Source organism: Excalfactoria chinensis, chromosome 4 (assembly GCF_039878825.1).
Source record: "Excalfactoria chinensis isolate bCotChi1 chromosome 4, bCotChi1.hap2, whole genome shotgun sequence".
Taxonomy (NCBI): domain Eukaryota; kingdom Metazoa; phylum Chordata; class Aves; order Galliformes; family Phasianidae; genus Excalfactoria; species Excalfactoria chinensis.
The window spans coordinates 15,139,736-15,161,562 of NC_092828.1; positions in this window are offsets into that span (position 1 = coordinate 15,139,736).

Sequence of the window (21,827 nt, forward strand, 5' to 3'; positions counted from 1 at the left end):
TGAAATCAATATCCACGTGTGATTTGAAAGTTGATGGCTTGCCTGATTGTATTAAGGCTTTGAGGTCATTTCAAAAGTTATCATTATAATCCAATGATACAAAAACATGTTGTCAGGTATTATATCCATATAACAATTTGTCTACATTGGTTACTGTGGCTTACCTTAACCTCTGTTAGGAAGAAAAAGCGCACCATGCTGAAGATTAAATAGAATTGAAATTTCATGAAGATTAACAATACTAGCATGAAATTCTGTATTCATAACCCTTACCAGGCATATACTTATATGCGGAGGAAGATCAGGGTATCCTTGTTTACAATAAGCTGAATGTGAGCCAGAAGTATAACACTGCAGCCTATAAGGCCAACTGTATCCTGGGCTGCATCAAGTGTGGTGGGCAGCAGAGAGAGGCTGGTAATTGTCCCTGTCCCAACCTCTATTCTCTCTTCACTCTCTCCTTGTGTTTTCTGTGCAAATACCTCTTGCTTTCATTTGGAAGCTGTAGGCTGTATTTCCCACCAAGGCCCTTCAGCCAACTTACCTCTTTCTCACCAGATGTCAGACAATTTGCTAGTTGCAGTTAAGCATGCATGTTTTAAATTTTGCAGATGCAGTAACTCTGAAATCTTCTTATGTGGAACACCATGTCCCTTTTGATGTGATTCTGCACTCCCATTGGAGGAGACCAGAAGAGGAATATCTGTTTGGTGTCCCCCGCTCCAGAACTTGTTTCTAGTCTTTGTTTGTTTGTTTGGTGAACCTGGCAAGCATCTGAGTAGTTCTCCCCTATTCCACACCTCCTTTCCCCAGGGATTTAAGGGTGAGATTGTAAAATACAGGGATTATATTACTGAAGAAAATGACAGTTCTTGAGCACAGGACAACACTGTTTATTGAGCCAAAGTCATCTACATTAAAAATATTAAATTCGGATCATAACATTTTATTTTGAATTACTACATAAAGAATTGGTCATGCCTTGGATATCTTTCTGTTTATAAGCAGAACAAAAGAAAAAAGCAATGGGGCACACATAAGTATGAATTAGCAGAGTGGGAATGCACAACCCTTGGAGCTTCTTTTTATTTCCACTTCTTCTGTGTAATGTTTTGGAAGGTCAGCCTTCCATTGCTAAGAAATCAGCCACCATCCTTTCCCATTTCCTTCTGCCTTGATCAGAGATGGAAGTTGTTTAAAACATTACTTAAAGATATAAATATCTCATAAGCATTGCAGCCCTGCTTGGATCACCTATTTTAATCATCCTTTTTCTTTGTTAGAGAATTTTTGTTTTTAAATGCTATTATTGTAATGGAAAGTTTTACAGTAATCATCTGTCTTCTTTTCTTCTGTCTTTCTCTGCTAAGTTGCTAGAAGTGCCTGGGAAGCGTTCTTATCTACCTACAGAAAATGTATTTGAATAGATTGCACCTTCTTTAACCTTCCTTGCATGTAGAGCTCACTAGTCAGGTATTCCCACAAATGAAACCAGCCATTTGGCCAACCCCAAGCAGACTGATATTACTGACTTGCTAACATGCATGATGATATTTAATGTAGCAGGGAGTCAAACAGATTAGAGCTGCTTATTTAGGAAAAGCTATGTCAGGCTGACTCTGGCTGAAATGGGCAGGTTGAGTTTGGATATCTAAGAATGTCTGGCATTCAGAATGGGTTTTGGAACAAAGCAGGGAACTTCCTGACATGTCATTAATGGGAATACTGCCAATCATCCACACCCACATCTCTTTTAAGTGTATTTGAAATACATGGAAACATCTCTTTTATTTAATCCCCAACAAAAATGATTAAGATGATTAAGGGATGCTTTCTTGCAATTGTCCTAACTCTGAGGGGAAAGAATGTCCTCCAGTAAATTCACTGCACTGTGCCAAAGTGCAGGGAGTGTACTCAAGAAGGAGAAAGGATTGGGGGTGGGTAACCAGCCCACAATCTCAACTGACAAGTGCAACATAAACTTTAAAATATGATGAACACACAATCCTGGATTAAGCACAGTGGTGGCTTGCCTGTTCCCATATTTTCCTGCTGTCATGATTTTACATGTTATACCATGGCAGCCATGGAAATCAATTACAACTGGAAATGACAACTCTTCCAGTAATGCATATCACCGTTGTTTAAAAGATGTAAAAAGCATTCCACAAGCAACATACAGTCACTTGCCTCATCACTGCAGCCTGCACAAAGAAATAAAAAAGCATTTCTACTGTGCATACAATTAAATGCATGAGAATCAAGCATGAGTACTCATAATCTAGCAGTTAAATATGCTAACTACATTGTGAGTCACATGCTTGCTCACGTTACATTCAGAAAAACGAAGAACAAAGCAGCAAGACTCAAAACCTCATAGTAATATAAGACACAAATGTGGAATTTTAATGTCAAATCTATTCATGAAATTGGGGAGATAAAAGCAGTTGCAAACACAAATCTCATTTTTTCACTTTTGAGTTTATAAAAGGGACAACCAAGCATAGTCCATTTTTTATACAGTGTACCAGACATGATCTACTTCATGTCTGGTTTTCAGATCTCTTGAATATAAAGAGAAGAAACCAGGTGCAATTCCAAGTCAGTCTAAAGAAAATCCTGGAATCCAACAGTTTTCCATTTAATTTCTGTACTTCGGATATTTTCAGTAGTTGATCTTAAACAAATTTGTCTGATAGGCAACCTTCTTATCCCGTTATGTAATATGACGCACTTTCATCAAGGAATGCTTTGTCCACATTGTTGCTCTAAGGCAGAGAACTAGAAGGGAATTACAGTTTTTCAGAGTGACAGGATTAGAATATGTAATTTATAGTTTGCCATTCCACACCCAAAGAAGAATACCAAGGCTGCAGTGAACCTCTGTCACATATAAATATTTTAAATCAATAGACTTCTCTCCTTTTGGCATTTCTTCAAGCTATGGTTGCCAGACCAGATATCCATTATAAGACATGACAATTAAATAAATGTATTATGTCTCACCAGTGGTTTTCACCATATGTTCTCAGAGGCACTTTCTGCTTTTGATAGTTGTTTATCAAACTCTCTGATCCAGAATCCAAAAGGTCAAGCAGACAAAACTATACTCCTCCATTTTCAAATAAACAGAAGGATTTCATCTGTTGACACTACAGGTGTCCCACAGTTCTGTTTCTCTCTTACCTACCCCAGAACAACAACTTTTAGTGTTTTTTGCGTGTGTGTGTTTGTATGTAAAGTATCTGAAAATAAATAAACAAAAAGCTTCCTCTGCATTTTTGCTGAAACATAGTTGCATAAGGATTGAGGACCATAATTTTGTCTTTATATGTGACATGTACTTTTACATTTCCCTTCCCAGTTCATGGAAGAGGAGAGCAATGTATTTCTGAGGAAAAAACAGGGGAGACCAATGTGCCATTAACTGCCACAGCTGCTTTAGTGCTAGGGGATTGATTAGGTGAGAGGTTCCTGCTAGGATCATCTATTCTCAGGCTACTCTCCAGTCTGTTGACCAAGGTGAAAATTCCAGTGTTGGAGAAAAAGCTTTTTTGTGAATATCAGTAACAGAAACAGTTGCAGTCCTCAAAAAATGGACAAATGTAGAATGCTCATGGCTATTGTCTAAGGAAGACTGGCTTTTAAGGCAATACTTCCTATATAGCATCTTTGATGTAGCTCTATTTCTCTTGTATTTTTTCTTATTTACTACATGTAATTTTGCAATACTTTGTAATTAATTGTTTTCTTCGATTACTCTATATTAACAAAGACTAGACTTAGGAGTGCATGTTATAGAAGATTTTTCTGAGCGTGTCTGTACAGAAGCTAATTAGAATTGCAGCTCATTTGTTTCTCCTAGGTTGAAATTTCAAGTTGCTTCTCTAAATAAATATGTATGGAGAAATTATAACAAGAGGAAAAAAAAAAAAAAAAAAAAAAAAAAAAGAAGTTTGAGTTTGAAGCAGCACGCAGAAAAGATTGTCTAACTGTAGAGAAAGTTTTACATTACAAGTTACCACAAAGATTGAAACAGTACTCAGAACCTTCCAGTACTGCATCTGCACCACCACCAACACATCGGTTATCCCATCCTTCCCAAGATGGAACCCAAGATCTGTTGCAGAACAAGCTCTAGGATCGTACTCCATTTAGTAGAGCTTCCCTATGCTTGGATAGATTTATTCTAACTATTGAGTCCTATTAGGATTGACTTAATTGTACTACTTTGTATATCTATAAATCTGAACTCTATTTTCTCTTTGCAAATGAGAAATGGGATCTGGGGATAGATTATGGACAAATAGTTTGAGAATTCCCCTTGAGTTAATAACATTTTTGCACAGTACTCATTCTACTCTTTTGAGGATGATTTGCCCCCCATCTCAACATAAATGGAGTACATTCCATTGGATACTATAATGCAAATGACCTGAAAGGTATCTGCAGACACATTCACAAACCATCAGAAAAACAGAACTAGTTTAACTAGTCCTTTGATCTGGGAGTAATAAGTAAAGAAAAGCATAAAAACTAGAATATTAAGTCAGATCAAAGATCCATTTAGCCTAGTATTCTTTCTCTTCCTGTGACCAGGGGCAAATGATTAAGGGAAAATGTATTACAAGCAAGAAATAAAACTACTTCTTATGACTGTTGCTAGTATTTCAGGTAATCATTCATTTAAGAAATTCTTGAGTTAGTGTCTGCATCCAGGCTATTATATTAAGTATCTCTGGTACACTTCTGTACCATAACTTTCTTTAGCATCTTTTAAAGTTAATTTGAGTTTTGCCATTTGTATTATCTCACAGGAAGAGATTCCATGTTTTAATGACTATTCTTTCCCACTCCTTCGCTATCCCCTACATCAGTTCAGATTCTGATTTCTAAAGAATGCATTGAGTAAATCACTATGTTAGCTTTAAACTATCTACCTCAGATTCCAGCAACAGTCACTATGGCAGCATAAATCTGTAAGCTAGCTTGCCTTCTCTCATTCTTCCTATTTTTCATTCCTTCTGACTTTTTTTCTCATTATCCAACTTTTAATAAAATGATTATTGAAAAAAGTCCATATTTTGTAATACAATTACACACAATATGATTGTGGTTGGGCATGTGGCCCATTCAGCTTTTTTATAAATGGTGGGAACAACTAAAAGAAACACACATTTTTATTCAAGGTCTGTTTCTTGGGTTTAGTAAGTAAAATCCTTTTATTCAACAAGTGTTTTGTGAACAAGCTAAATCTCAAAGCATGAGATTAGTGAATATTTCTTGTAAATCCATTAATATACAGAAATCCTTTCTCTTTTCAAAATATTTGTGAGAACTGAGTAATTTCCACAGCAAATTATGCAAATGTGCTGTACAAGCTCTCCAGCACAGCTCAGTCAGTACAAATCCTGACCTTCCAATGTTCCTGCTGTTCCTGCTCTGGGCTTTTCTTCATCAGGCTGCCAGTCATATGTTACATTGCCAAATTTTGTGATGTGGATAAGTGTCCACTAGAAGCCAAGATAATATCAATGAGCATATTTAAACAAGGGGACCAAAAAAAAAATAAAATAAAATAAAATAAAAAAAAAATAATAATAATAAAAAAAAAATTCAAAAATCCATATGCAGAAATCTTTACTGAATTCATCCAAAAGTAGCAAAGCTTGAGGAAGATAAAACCTGTAGTTGTGTTATGTGATTGTTAGACCTGATAGGTTATTGGCATAAGGGAGACCATTAGGATGATGAAAAAATATTATCTTTTTAGCTCCTTATCAACTGCAATTAAAAACAATAATAAATGTAATAAATTTCAACTACCCATAGAGAGTGTCTGGATCATTTATATCCTGTACTGTAGCATACATTTCTTCATACTGTAGCACCCGAGGATCAAATTGGCTATTAATCTTCAGATATTGGCAATGCATCTTTGTAATCATTGTATTTTGAAAAAGTACATATATATACATATATTTTTTAGTCATGGATTTATCCGTGATATCCTAGGTAGGTAACCAGGGCACTGTAATAGTTCAATAAAAATTATAACAGCTGTGCAGAAAAAAAAAAAGCCATATCACGGTAGCCAATATGAAGATAATCTGCACTGGTGTTAGTCAGATCTACCATTCTGCCTGGAAAATGGGAATTTATGTCAATTTCATCTAGCTAGATATGTCAACATATGTTAGTGCAGAGTTTAAACTTTATAAAGAGGAATGTGTAAATAAAGTCTATGGGGACTCTCAAAGTTTAGAATTTATGGCATTACTTTCTTTATATAAAATCCAAAGATGAAATCAGTCAAAACTTTGATAAAGTTTTCTATTCTCATGAAGGAGGTCAGTCTTTAAAGACATAAGACAGAGAAATACTTTTCTACCTGTTTTATTTACTCACATTAGCTGTTATTGTGATGATTTTCAGGGATCACAGATATTTTAGGAATATGATTCTTTTTAGTGATGAAAGTAAGTTGCCAGTGGTAGACAGTACTTCAGTTTAGAAACTAGCAGCCTGGAACTTTCTGCTACAGGTAGGATCTCCTACTATCCTAAAAACAGAGCGACATAATGATACTCTTCCAACCCTTCTGTGGCTCTACCTTTAATCCAACCTATGGACAACATGAAGATTTCCAAATGTTAAAAGAATAAGTGTTTTGGGTGGCTGACTCTTGGCTAACTAAGGCAACATGTCCATCCTACATGTCATTTGCCACTATAAAAAGTGGATTGATTGTAGGAAAAAAGTGAGAGCAGATGAAGAAATGGATCTAAAGGCACTAATGTTAATTTGTTAATTTGTTTGCTTTTAGTCTTTGTTTCCTTTAGCATCTTGAGGTAGGATTGTGTCAGAATATACAAGTGAACATATTTGATGCAGGTCTGGATGTGTTAGTGCTAGGAGGCCAGTGAGGTATCCTAATAATAGAATCATGGAAGCATAGCATGCTTAGAGTTGGAAGGGACCTCTGACGGCCATCTAATCTAGCTCTCCAGCAATGAAGAGGAACAGCACAGTGAGATCAGGTTGCCCAGAGCCTTATTCAGAATAGTCTTGAAACTCTCCAAGGATGAAGCATCAACCTCAACACTACGTAACCTGTTTCAGTGCCTCACCACCCTCACTATAAAATATTTTTTCCTTATATCAAACCTAAATTCACCCCCTTATAGCTTGAAGCCATTTTCCCTTGTTCTATCACCACAGACCCTGCTGAAGAGTCTGTACCCTTCTTTGCTGTAGCTCCCCTTTAGATGCCGAAAGGCCATCAGGTCACTTTGCAGCCTTTTCTTCTCCAGGATGAATAGTCCCAGCTCTCTCAGCCTGTCCTCACTGTAGAGGTGCTCCATTCCTTTCATTATTGTGGTCCTTATCTGGATGCACACCAACAGGTCCATGTCTCTCCTGCACAGAAGAGTCCACATCTGGATGAAGTACTCCAGGTGAGGCCTCACCAGTGCAGAGTAGAGGGGCAGGATCACCTCCCTCGAGCTGCTGGTCATGCATCTTTTGATACAGCCCAGGATACTGTTGGCTTTCTGGGTTGTGAGGGCACACTTCTGGCTCATGTCCAGCTTGCCATCCACCAGTACCCCCAGGTCTTTTCCAGTAGGGCTTGGTTTGCTGAAAGACCTAGGATGATATCAAACTGCACAGAAGTAATGCTTTCTATTTTATTATGTGGTCCCACAACATCAGGGGTGGACAGTAGAAGCTGAACCTTCCCCCTAGCATTCCAATGCATTTTTTTTTTTTTTTTTTTTGCTGTGTGACAGATGGTAGCAGAAGGGCAGTCTGATATAATTGTGTCTGAGATGCAAGTGTGTATGATCAAACTTGCATCACTAAATTCCTCCATGAGGAAAAATGAATGAATTTCATTCATTGACACTTGCTGAACATTAATGGTGATCAAGTGGTGGGTGTGAGGACAGTGAGGCAGTAGGTGGTATATTTCAGCAGTGGCAGCAGCAACATGAAGACAAGCCACAATCTAGACAATCCTGAAGAGTATTATGAACTCAGAAAGCAGGTTCTTGTTCATTGCTGGTGAAAATGCATAGCTAATGGTGGTGACTATGTTGAAAACTTGTGTTCTGTGTCTGATAATTTCCCCCATCAAATAGTGTTACAGTGCTCTTTATATCTGTTGTAGATTCTATGGAAATGAATAGGAGACATTACTTTTGCAATGACCTGTCTACAATAGTAAATGTTACTAGAAAGAAAGAGTACAAAATTATTTTCTTTAAAATGTCACAATTGTTTCTGCTTAGTTTTCAGAGCAACTTGCTATGGTTAGCTCCGGTTGAATTCTGTTTCCCCTTCTGTCTGAAGTACTCAGACTAATCTGTCATATTCTGGAAGATATCACCTTAGTCACATCTATAAGTCAATGTGAATGCAAATTTTTTACACTTCAAATCTCACATCCTGATAAAGCATATACAAATTCATTGCACCAGAAACAACACAAGAACTAGCACATTCCTTGCAGGCAGCTTAGTAGGCAGAGAAAATCGAACTAAGGAAAGAATACATGAATATATTGCTGGTCCTTAAGCAGACTGTAAAATTCCTTACTTCCATCACAGCAGATACAGTAACCTGAAGGCTGTGTAAAACAGTATTCTTGTCCTTTCCTTTCAATCAACACATTTTCAATTCCTTTCTGCACTGGGCCCAACTTTTAGAACAGGGCTAGAGAACTACATTATGGAAGCCACTGCTGCATGTCAAGGAGGACTTTCCTCCGGGGAGTGTTGCAAGGCAGTTTAGTCCTTTAAGGTAACAAAAGGAGACGTGACCTGGATCTTCCACATCTGTGTAAGTGCTGAATCTAACAGCATATGAAAGCTGAAGACTCAGACAAAAATCAGAAAGTAGTATGTTAAGTAGCTCACCTGCTGCAATGAAATTCTCCAAAGAAGAATCTAGAAGAGGAATCCAGATGAGAATGTAAGCAATTTGGGTATAGGTAAACATCATGTTGCTTGCCTCTGACAAGACCAGAGTACTTAGGAAATTAAAAGTGTAAAAAGTAGCACATGTAAAGCTGCAATTTTCAGACCATGGTATTTGGCTTAGATACTGAACTTTGGCTCAAGATCCAGTTTAGCCACCTATTTTTAGACATTTATAAGCCCAAACGTTCATTCAATAAGAATCTTTGTTCTGTTGTAATGTGCTATGATGGTTGCATACTCCTTAAAAGCAAATCATTTATGTTAATAGGAAGAAAACTGTCCAATTGCATCTTCAGCTTTCAGATGACATGTTACAACAAGCCAGGGACCCTTTTCATTTATAATAATCTCATTCTTCTCTCATCCACATTTGTGAACAGGCTACAGTAAATGCATTATCTTGCAAAGTACAGCATAATATTGGTAAAAGACATTGCTCACTCAGTCTGTACCTTTGGATAAATTATCAGCTATGTGTTGTGTTTGTCTGATTATGTCAATGTGCTTGCAAATGGGAAGCCGGCTAACTTTGTATCACATTCATAAACAGCAGCTTCATGTTTTGGTGAAAAAATGAAAGAGTGAATTAGTACTCCACTTTTCAGTGGATTCTGTTCTGAATAATGTAATAGGTTGCAGAAGAAGAAACCAAACAGCTAGTATAAAAGGGATCTATTACTATGTAAAATTACTGAATGTTTTTAATTGCAACATGGAAAGGACTTTTTTTTCTGTTTAAGTGAAGTGAAAATATAGATTATGATTATTCCTAATGAGTTCGATTTCAGACTATGCTTCCAAAATACAGCATTAGCAACTAACCAGAGGAGTATGTTCTAAGATTTGCTCCAGCTAGATAGACAAACAACTCCACAGTTAAAAGCCATCAGTAATATTCACAAACCCGCAAGCTTTGTGATTGAGTGGCTGTTCTTTATGTTAATGTATCTGAAATTTTAAAAAGGCAATAGCACTCCTTAAAAATGCCATGCAGTTTTCAAGAATGATAACTGTTATGCTTGGTTTTTCTTTACGTGTGTCTGACATTTTGAAATGCTTATAATTGACATTATAACTGACTATCTGTCAGGACTGAATTGCATTTAATTTCTAAACAACATTATCCCTATTGATAGTATTGTCCATCACTGACTAGCATTACCTTAATTGTTTGTAATGCCACATAAATTCTTGTAATTAATTATGGCCACAGCTTCACTTTTGAAAAAGGATGAAAACTGTCATCTCTTTAGAAATTCTTGTAAGCTGGTTACAGCTTGCAGTCATTCAGAAAGCCACAGATATTGCAGATAAGAACATCCATTGAGCAGACCAGGACACAGGAATAAGGAAGGTTACATCCATACTGACAAATACAGAATCTCAGAATAGTTAAGGTTGGAAGGAGCATTTGGGCTCGTCTGGTGAAACCCCTGCTCAAGCAGGGAAACCCAGAACAGAGTACCTAGGTCCATGTCCAAGAAGCTCTTGAAATTCTCTGAGCAAGAAATTTCAGTCTCTTGACAACCTGTGCCAGTGCTTTATCACCCACACAGTAAAGAAGTGCTTCCTGATATTTAGACAGAACCAGAGCACCAGAACTAGATACTATTGCTGACCTTTTCTCAGCATTTGCTCTAGGTCCCAGAGGTCTTCTTGCTATCATCAGCCCTTTCAGCAGCCTTCTGTAATGAAGTCAGGCTTAGGTCATCCATCTACCAAATTAAGATTTCTGCTGTGCTAACCAAATCTGGCACTAGCCAGCAGGAATCTCAGAAAAGCCACAAACATCATCAACGGTCCAGACTAACTTTGCAGTAAATATTGAGCATGTGTGGCCAGCAGTCCAGCAAACATCCTCGAGGGAATACTGGCCTGGGTCTTGGCCTTTACTACACATAATTTTCTTTTCCAATTGCAACCTGAGTCATCTCAGCTGTGTACACATATTTGATGCGACTTTGAAAATATTTGGAGGCATCTCTGGAAAAATTCTTGTTCAGTGTTATTTAGGCTAAATACAATTATGATTATCACTTAACTTCTAATGGAATATATCTGATTTTTTTTCAGAGGCAATTAATCTTTGCTCTGCTTTGGGTAAAAGCAATCCTGTAAGGTGTAACTGAATTTGTCTACCTCCTGCTTCTTTTTATCCAGCGGCTTGATAGGTCAGGAAAAAAAAAAGGGACAAAAAAAGAGGGATAGAAGTACTTTGGAAGCCACCTGATTATATTCTTAAAAAGATCAAGAGAATGGGGAAAGACTATCTCTTTGGGCAGAGAAAGTGAAGGAGCTGACATACTGACTATGAAGTAATTAGCACTGTCCTCTGTGTGTTTGCTCACCAAACTCAAAACTTCTAAATCTGAGGATACTGACAAAGTAAGAGCTATAGGAGTAGCTGTGATAACCATTAGGGAAATGTTTGTCTGTTCACTCTTCACTGCCAGCATAGAAAGAGTCAGATAGTTCCTGCACTCTGCTTTCCTCCAGCACTTACTCACTTTTTAGCTGTTTGACAGTTATTTCTCTCTTTCAAAGTATCTCCTTACCATGGGAGACACTGGGTAGGAAGTAAGTAGACTGCTGCCCCTAACAAGCTGCTAGTCATGTCTGAAAGAGATTATAGCAAAGGATCAGCTGCTTCTGTAGGTGCAGCATGTAAAAGATGTGTACATCCTTTCTACCTCTGACCAGATCACCATTACTGATCTATCTCTTACTTAAAAGGTTACTATCCATGCTGTAAACCTGGACCAGCCTATGTGTGGATTAATTCACAGAAGAGATAAAGAGTATAAAAGAATAAAAGATGACAGCAAGGCATTTTTTCAAGTAAGGCGGTACTGAAGAGTAATAAACAAGGGCTTTTATTTACCATGTCTATCCTAAAACTATGCATTAACAGAACAACCTAGAATTCACTAAATCATGAGTATGCTGTGCAAGAACAAAGGCTGAGCAGTGTCTGGTCCAGCTTGCAGGAGTTGCCTTTCTTCTTTGATAGCATGGAGGAAATGTAACCAAGGTTATGAAGATGTACAAAGTTTCAGAGGATGAGAACAGCCTTCTGAATGTTTTATATACAGGAATGATGAAATAGGAAGCTCACATATGATTTACAGACTTTTTTTTTTTTTTCTATTTTTCCTTTTTTCTAATGTGCTGGAAGGGGACAACACTAGTATCTCAGACACTGCTGCTGTCTGAAGCAACATGTGTGAAACTACAGCAAGAAAGGAGGGAGAGGGAAGGAACTGGCAGGACTAAGAAGCATGAGCCACACTGGCTAGTTTTTCAGGCAGTCTGGTGGCGACAGGAATATTCATGGGTGTGGAGTAGCCAGATGGAGAACTGCGTATGGCAGGGCCATTCCAGTGTATGTTATGCTTTTCAGATGGGAAATCTGGATCTGTTGGAAGCTCCCATCTTCAGGCTTTGCCAGTAATGTCCTTCCTCCAAGTGCTATAACAGAAAAGCCAAGGGCCAGCAAGTTGTGAGTGCTATAGCTGTGCCGTTCACCATTTGGGTAGTTCTGTAGACATCCTTGTGAATATGAGGCAAGCTCCAACTCTGATCGTGGCTGAATGTATGGTCCTTTCATAGATGGTTTTGTTTAGGGCTCCACTGAGATGGATGGACAAAAATCCTCTTGTATGGCAGCACTGTTATCTAACAAGCCTGATGCTCTGCTGTACCACTATGATTTCACAGGTGGGCTCGCAGAACGTTTTGGGAGCCAAGCACTGTATTCAAGACTATCAAGCAATAAAAGATGTGGATTACAGTAATGTCTGCATGAAAACAAGATAGAGTAATATAAGGCATTTCTATACCATTAAAAAAGCTTTCCATTGAAGGTCTCTAAGTTGCTTTCTTTCCCCTGCCTCCTCTGGGACATAGAAGTAACTGGCTAGGTTGTTAAGTTCAGCTTGACTTAAGTTTATAAAATAATAGCAGAGGACAATTTATTCCCTCCAGATAGCATTTAAGGATTGATAGACAATAGCAGAACTCAGCCATTCCTAAAAAAAACATTTCCTAACAGTTCTCTGACACTTCCTGTGTATCAGAGAGGATGTTACAGGGAGGGAAGAATAAATCAGAAAAATGATCAGATTGCTATTTCAGTCATATTCTAGGCAATCTCTATCTACAAACACATGCAAAAACTTCAAAAAACAAACGAGCAAACACAACTAACTTAGTTTTCTGGAAAATATACATATTTTTGTTCCTTAGCCAGTTAAAAAAAATAACAGGATTTCTAAAAAGGTGGCTAACCTACTAAAATAATTGACTTTATATGTATATTTTTATATATATATGTACATCTGTTGCAGAAGAAGAGGAAGAGGGGGGAGGTTTTTAAGTAGCAGATCTTCAATGAATTCTAACCAGAAAGAGAGCAGTCTTACTATGAAAGATAACTAATGTTGCAAGCAGAACTATTCTAGGAAACCTAAGGAAAAACCTAAGACAGGCGAAGCAGAAGTCTAAGACATCACTTGCAATTACTTTGTATCTTCTTCTTAGAAAAGATTACATCAAGATTACTTCAGTGCTATCTCTGAAGTATGACTTCTCTTTCTGGACCCACTTTTGCAAACACTTAAATCTCCGATACAGCAAATGGTTTGCCCAGCTGTAAAGTAACTTGGAAATAATAAATTGGTGTTCCTAGATAAATCCAAAGCCATGTATTCAATCTTAAGCTCTTTGGTTTTCGGTTTGATTTCATGCTACAGTTTTGTGGCATTTTTACAGAAAAAACACATTGGGCTTGGTAAGGCCAAATAATATCCCTAGAACTTGGTAGCAGATGTCCTTATAAACACATACAAATGAATGGTCTCAGAAATGTGTTTTGTCCCAGACTGCTGGTTTGAGTAAGACTTTGGGGCTTAGAAGGCAGAGTTTTCTTCAATTCCTTTTGGCAAATATCTTTGGACAAGAAACATAAAATTCTTTTTAGATAATCTTCTGGATTGTAGATGTTCAGAAGCTCCTCCTGACACTTTTTAGGCCACTTGAAATCTCATGAGATTACTTGCAAGAGGACATTTGTTCTGCTTTCTCATGAAAGCAAGGGGCTAGCTATTCCAGCAGAAGTTAATTAAAATTTGGAGGACAAAATCCATGATTTTCTATATCTTTTAAAAATAGTGTAATCATCTACTCTTTCAATTCTACAAAAGTAAAACATTCAAAATGCTAGCATTCTAGCAGTTTTCTTAGTTGCTTGAAATAAAATTATTCAATGCATATATGGAGGAAATTGTCTGGTTAATTCTCTACTTGTCCTCTGCACAGAATCGGCACTAATCCTGCAGCACCAGTAAGACTGATAAGTTGTTCAGAAACTATTAGAAGCATGTTCCAAATTACCTACACTAATTATCAGGAGTTCACAAAAATCTTGACTTCACTCATAACATGATTAAGCTTCAGAGGAAGAGTATTTCATAAACATTAGTCTAAAGGATGCCTCTAAATCATGTGAAGTAATGAACTTCTTTTGAGAAACTTTAAGTATCTGGAAATGTGAAATTCAAACTAGATCAAAGTATTTAAAATACCAGAAGGATAGTGCTCCAATGAAAAGGAGACAGATAATGACTACTGGGGAAGCTCTGACTACATTATTAGCATCATCAAGTTACTTCTCTGTGGATGAGAGAGACTCAAACATAGAAACAATGATGCAGGGAGAAACAACGACTACAGTAGTTAGTCTCCTGCTTCACACTCCTTTGTTTTTCATCCCACTTTGCCATAATTTCTGTTTTGCAAAATATTTTTTAGCGGTCTTCCACTGTTGAGAGTCTAGAACCTTTTTACTGTGCTGGATCCCAGCTGTTTCTTGGTCCAAATTCTCACATTCAAATTCCTCTTTTCCCAAGAGCTTTTTTTACTCCTCAGACACTGACTTTTTGTTGCAATTAAAAACCTTTTCACCAACAAATTTCTATCTGATTTATCATCCACAGAACAATCCAGTCGAGATTATAATAAAAGCATGAATTAAATGGTACTACATGGATGCATTTAGCATCTAGCATCCATGTAGATGTTTTCACATCTCATTCCTGTTTCCATCCTAGAACTTTTTGTTGTTTTCAGTATCTCTCTGTCATGCTACAGTTTGCATGTTCTGAGATTGATTAGAAACAGCTGCCTCTGCTCTTAATTTTCACAAATGTTCCATTCTTTAACTGCCTGTCTACGTCAGTTACAGCCCAGATATCTGATGTAGACAAATCTGAGTTAGTTTTAAAAATCTTTGAATATAAGTAGTATGACAGAGAGCACCATCAGCTGAGTATCTCAATCATCTAAGCCAATAACTCTATATGGAATGCAAGTATTTCCTAAGCTTATATGATCATTAGGGTAGATATATTAGAGAGAATTAAATCACCTAGGTCTGGTTTGGTTTTTCATCAAGGTGACAGCTTACTCTTTCACAGAACCCAGAAGTTTTTCATTATTGTCTTATTCTTCATTGCACTGTCTTTGGGAAAGAGTGGGCTATCTATCAGGAGATGTGCTCATGCCTTTCTAGGATAATCTCTTATTGGCAATGGGAGATTACTTAATTAAAAACTGAAGAAAATACTAAGGCTCTCAGAATATTACCCATTGGTTTTCGATTTGTTGTTTTCAGAGCTCTTGCAGTGATGGAAGAGTGCCATGGGATACAATCTTAGCAATCCTCTATTAATCATTCCAAGTGACTGGGAGGTTTACATTACAGTAGCAGAACACACTTTGTTGTCTTTTTGTTTTTGTTGTTACTGTTTTTCCTCAAGACTCTGTATCTGTCATAGCTCAAATCTGATTTACCTGATCTGCAGGATCACAATAAAATAAATCCATTACACTTAAAACTCAAGGCATTTAGCCGCTTCTTTATCAGATGAAATTTATTTACAGAGAAAGCTACTGGCTTTCCCTGACAAAGAAAGGGATATTTGCAAAAAATAAAGTACTCTATTGATCAGTGAATTGATCCTGCAGTGAACCTTAATCAGTGTTGATTAACAGATTTAGAGCACTTTATTTGGGGAACGTATTTTTCTACATAGCGATTTTCAAATGTGTTAATTAAATGCAACTAACATGCCAAATGTGAAGGTTTCTTGTAGATAATGGTGATTCTTTTTTAAAATTTAATTCCTGGTGGTTGATATGCATTCATTTTTTATTTTTTTTCATTGTTCTTTAACTGAGAAAATATGAAAACTCAAGCCTACACATGTACTCTATTCATGCCCTGCTATGACAGATTTTACACGTTGTTTTCCATGCTAAGGATGTAAATGTATCATGTAGGACTCTTTGCAGTTTGCTACTAATTTTAACTAAAAGCAAATAAACAGAAGTTTTAAATTAAAAATCTTCAGAAATGTTTTTTTAGTTGAAAGCAATAAAATAATTTTGTTGATCAAAAAACTTAACTGCAAGCCTAAAATTCTCATGCCAGAACTCCTTATATGAACTAAACTTCAGTTGTATGAGTTATGAACACCAGCCAGGAATTTTGTGCAAGCAAACATCTCATTTATCAGTATGTCACCTTGGCTGTTGTGTCTCTTACTGTTATTAACATCAGGTATATCCCTTTTCCTAAGCGAAATCTCTGAAGAACCAGGTTCTTCAGTCTTGTATATGTTATAAATGTTGTAAAGAGACAAACATCATATGTTTATTCTTTGAGTTCAAAGGAAAATGTCATTGTCTTGAACACAGAAATTTCTTCATATGTAAGTATTATATTATCAGAGGAGACAGAGAAAAACGGTGGATATTAGTGTCCTGGTTTTACAGAGAAATCAGTTAAACTAATGTATCTGAATACCCTTAGTTTGGACAGATGCTGGATGACTACCATTCAGTTACTTTGATGCAGGAAATGCTTACCCTATTGAGGAAATAATTCCACAAGGAATGACTTCTTTAACATAAGTTTCTTCATAAGAATGCAATTAGGAAAGAAAGCAATAAACCTTATTGCCTTTCCAATTCTCTTTAGGTGTTGGTTTGAAACTTTAGGCATTGAGATACCACTGAAAATCTGTCCCCAAGTCAGAAAGGCAGAGTCAGCCTGTGAGGTTACTTTATCTTCATAATGTAAGTGAAGAAAATAATCCCTGAAGTATTAAGATCTCCAAACAGATTATTTTTTTGCTTTTATGACATCGATACTGAAATCAGAGATAACAGGTGTAGTATGATGTCCTAAAGATACAAGGTAGTCCTTAAAGAGATATAAAACTTGAAGCAAAAAATTTGAGTACTCTACATTATAATCAGTTATTTCTTAATTGTTATCATCTTGCCAAAGGAAAATATTATCTTTTAGATGCTATCTGATTAGTTTCCCTTCAAACTGCTCAGTGTTCAAATTGTCATTTGAGACAAAATGAACCTTAACACAAAAGAGAAATAAAACCACCAAAGCCCTATACATGAAATAGAACTATGTTTTGGGTTTTTTTCTTCTCTTTTCTTCTTCTTTTCTTTTTCCTTTTTCTTTTTTCTCTTTCCCCCTTTTTCTTTTTCTGTTTTCTTTCCCTTCTTTTTCTTCCTTTTCTTATTTATTTATTTATTTATTTATTCATTTATTTATTTTGCTCAGTTGACATAAATCAGGATAGCTTTCCTGGTTTTAGTTAAGCTCTGGACTTCTACTTGGTTGCCAAATATATATTTTAACTTGGAATAGAATATCTGTTATTCTATGCAAAATGGTTACCGAGGTTATTCTGACAATATTAATGAAAATTTTAGATGACTAGGAATAGGCATTAAAATATGCTGCAGATTCCTATTAGAAAATTCATTAAATGTTTCTACTCTTTTGATAGAAAGTAGCACCAAAATTAGTTTGAGAAGTCAAGCTAAAAAACAATTTTGGTTAGTTATTACCTGTAGGAGACCTTTCACGTAATTAAGCAGTTTCAGCTTCAGAAACAGTGGATAGAAGTATCCAAGAATAATCATCAAAACAAAATCAGGAGTATTCTACAAAAAAAGATTACAAGAGATTTTGGCTCATGCATATGCTGTCTCCCCTAAAGCATCAACCAAAATTCATGAATAAATTTCATGTATTCCTTGTCTTGTTGCTTGTTAGCACTAGCAGCTGAGCCCTGAAGATTTGATTCCAGACTCTCATGACAATATAGAGGCCAGGAAATAACACAAACTTAATTTCATTCCTGTAGAAAAAATTGAATAGAGAAGATCAAGTAGTAATTATCAAACACACTCCCATGATAATTCTAATGTCATTCTCACTACAGTCCTATGGTCTTTCTTGGGTGTCATGTAGATACAAGAAAAGAAGATGAATTGTTCATGGGATCTCTGATAAAATTCTTTTCACTGCATCAACATTAACAAACAATTTCAATGCAGTATCTAGAGAAAAAGTTAAAAGATATAGGATTATATGATACATAGAGTACATGGAATGTTGCTTTACGAATTCTCAATATTCAGATGTGCTGAAGGAGAGATTCTATCAGTATCCATCGCTTGGCAAAGGGATACTAAAGATCATGTTTCAGGAACCTGTTCCAGCAGAAAGGGATGGTTGAACTAATATTCCAAATATTATTTTACAAATTAATAATAAAAACGAGTAAATCCTGAGTTCATATGGTTTGGTTTGGAAGAGACCTTCATGTACTTCTACCCCTCTGCTATAGGCAGGGACACCTCCCACTAGACCAGGTTGCTCAAGGCCCCATTCAGCCTGGCCTTGAATGCTTCCAGGGAGGTTGCCCGGGCAACCTGTTCCACTGTCTCACAACCCTCACAGTAAAGAATTTCTTTCTAATATCTAGTCTAAATCTGCCCTCTTCCAGTTTAAACCCATTTCCCCATATCCTGTTTCAACACACAACTACCTTATAAAATGTCCCTTCCATTTTCCTGTAGGCCCCCTTCAGTTACTGGAAGGTCACCTTAAGGTCTCCTTGGAGTTTTCTCCAGGCTGAAGAGCCCCAGTTCTCTTAGTTAGTCTGTACTCATAGGGGAGGTGCTCCATCCCTCTGATCATCTTTGTGTCCCTCCTCTGGACCTTCTCGAACAACTCCATGTCCTTCTTGTGTTGAGGGCTCCAGAAATGGCTGCAATTCAACAAGAGGTGTCTCATGAGATCAGAGTAAAAGGGCAGAATCACCTCCCTTGACCTGCTGGTGACAATTCTCTTGATGCAGCCCAAGATACGGTTGCCCTTCTGGGCTGCAAACTCGCATTGCTAGCTCATGTTGAATCTTTCATCTAATGACACTCCCTAATTGCCCTTCTCAGGGACATTTCTCAAGCCATTCCCCATCCCACCTGTGTTTGTGCTTGAGATCTCCCCAACACAGATGCAGGACCATGAATTTGGCCTCGCTGGTCTTCATGGTTGGCATGGTCTAACCTCTCAAGCCTGTCCAGGTCCTTTTGAATAGCATCTCTTCCCATGATTGTCATGTCAAATTGTTGCCAAATACCAGTTAAGCAAAAACAAAAAGAAACAAACAAAAATTAATATTTCCTGAATGTACATATAAATTCCTCCAGGAAATTTTCAGCGTTTCTCACACTGTCACTCCAAATCTTGAAAATGTTAACAAACTCCTAGCATTATTTGCATACAATGTCAAAATTATTTGAGTGTTAATTCGGCTGCTGTGAATTTCTTCTCTTAGCTCAGTAACAGGCCTGCATAAAGTGAATTACAGTAAGAGATTTCAATAAGTGGATAAAACATTTCTACAGGAAATATGCAGGTCTTTATATGTACTTTTTCACAGTATTTGCTCTTTGCAAAGCATAGACATAGTGGTCATGTGAATAGGAAGAATATCTGCAATGTATGTTTTAAGGAACTTATACCCCAGTACCCTTATTGTAAATGGACCTTAATCATGGTTCTGGCACTTGACTGTTAGAGAAAAATGCAGTAAGGAAGAAAAGTTTTGAAGTTCTGTTTCCTATTTCTATCTGACATTTTTTCACATACCTAAGATGTGCTGAATACCTGTATAACCGATCTTTATAATTAACTGGAATCCTACTTATTAATATAAGTAACAGAGGCATATGCCAATAGAAAGTTTTGCAAAAAAAAAAAAAAAAAAAAAAAAAAAAAAAAAAAAAAAAAAAAAAAAAGGCAAAAACACAAGGCAGAGAGAGATCTAAAGCACAGTAATTTTTAAGTCCTTATCAGCAGACACAATACGTGCTATATGGTAATGCATGTGACTACTTGATGAAAATAATGGCCCTCAACTGAAATGTAAAGTTCTTAGCATTACAAGAAAGCAGTTGCATTCAAAGGATCTCATGCAAGAAATGAATTTGCAGCACTAGAAAATTATAGCTATCTCTGATTCCATTTCACAGTAGTGAAATGTGTGAAAAGCTATGGCATTTAGCACTAACGTACATGAGTTCTGAAAACAATTTTACTGGAAAAATGAGTATACATAACATTTCCTAGCTTTTTTTGTAAGATCTTTTAAAATTGAATGATAATCCCAACTTGACTCATTTCAAAACAAAAAAACAAACCCTCAAGCTGATGTTAAGTGAAACTTCAAAGGAGATGAATTCAGTCTCCTGGAGAATAAGTTTCTTTTTATAGTCCTGTTTCCTGTACATGCTGAACTCAGACTCTGAGTTTTCTAAATTCAGCACCCATTTGTTTCAAATACTATCTTAGCACTGATATACACTGAAGATGTATTCTCTTAAAACATTTGTACTATGCACACGTTTTTCTTGTTAGGAAACCAAAAGTACATCACCACTACTATATTCACTATGATATATGCAAGTGTTGTGTCCCATTTAATTCTCAGTAATTCTAAGGGCACTGGCTCCTGTGATCTACTCTAGGTCTTCTCTTTCTGACACGAACAGCAGAAGCCTTTTTGATAAGACTGCACAGGAGATTAGGCTCCATGTATCTGCCCTTGCTTCCCTTCATGTATTTGTACTGTAGGTAAATGCACTAATGATAGTAGACATATCCAACTGAAACTTATGTCATTGCATAGGGGTAAACCCAGCATTTGTGGCAGGATACAGGATATGTATAGAATCATAGAACCATAGAATCACAGAACCATAAAATCACAAGTTTAGAAAGGACATACAAGATCTAGTCCTCCCATTACCGTAGCTACAACAAACCACTAAACCATACGTTATCTTACTGACTTACTGAAAGTGATGAAGGACTTCTAATACATGTGTATTACCACTTAAACTGAGCAGTACTTTACAAAATGAAACCTTTCCACTCAATACCACTGAAATGATTAGAAAAAAAAACAAAAAACAAAAAACAAAAAAACAAAAAACAAAAAAAAACCACCAAAAACAAAAAACAAAAAACAAAAACAGAAACAAAAACTTTTTATTCTGTAGGACTTTTTCAAAATCAAAATATTTTACGCTGATTTTAGTTCACTACTTTTTTTGCTCCATATAGCATACATATATTCAACCATTCACATAATTGCAAAACAATTCTTGCTATTATCTCTGCAATACTGACATGCTCCATGAGCCATGTAAATGATTTAAGTATAAGAACTAAAACCAGAAAAAAAAAAAAAACAAACCCACAAAACCTCAACTTCCACCTTTCCCAAAATCCATAGTTACAGTGGTAGCAGAGTAGGAAGAGGTTAAAGCCAAATCAACATGTTTGTTCATTAAAGCAATCTGAGTAACCATGGCACCACATTAGTAATTTAATGCCAGTTTGTCTTAACTGCAACAGAAAAGCAAAACAAAAAACGCCTACATTTCTTCATTTCTAATTTATAGTAG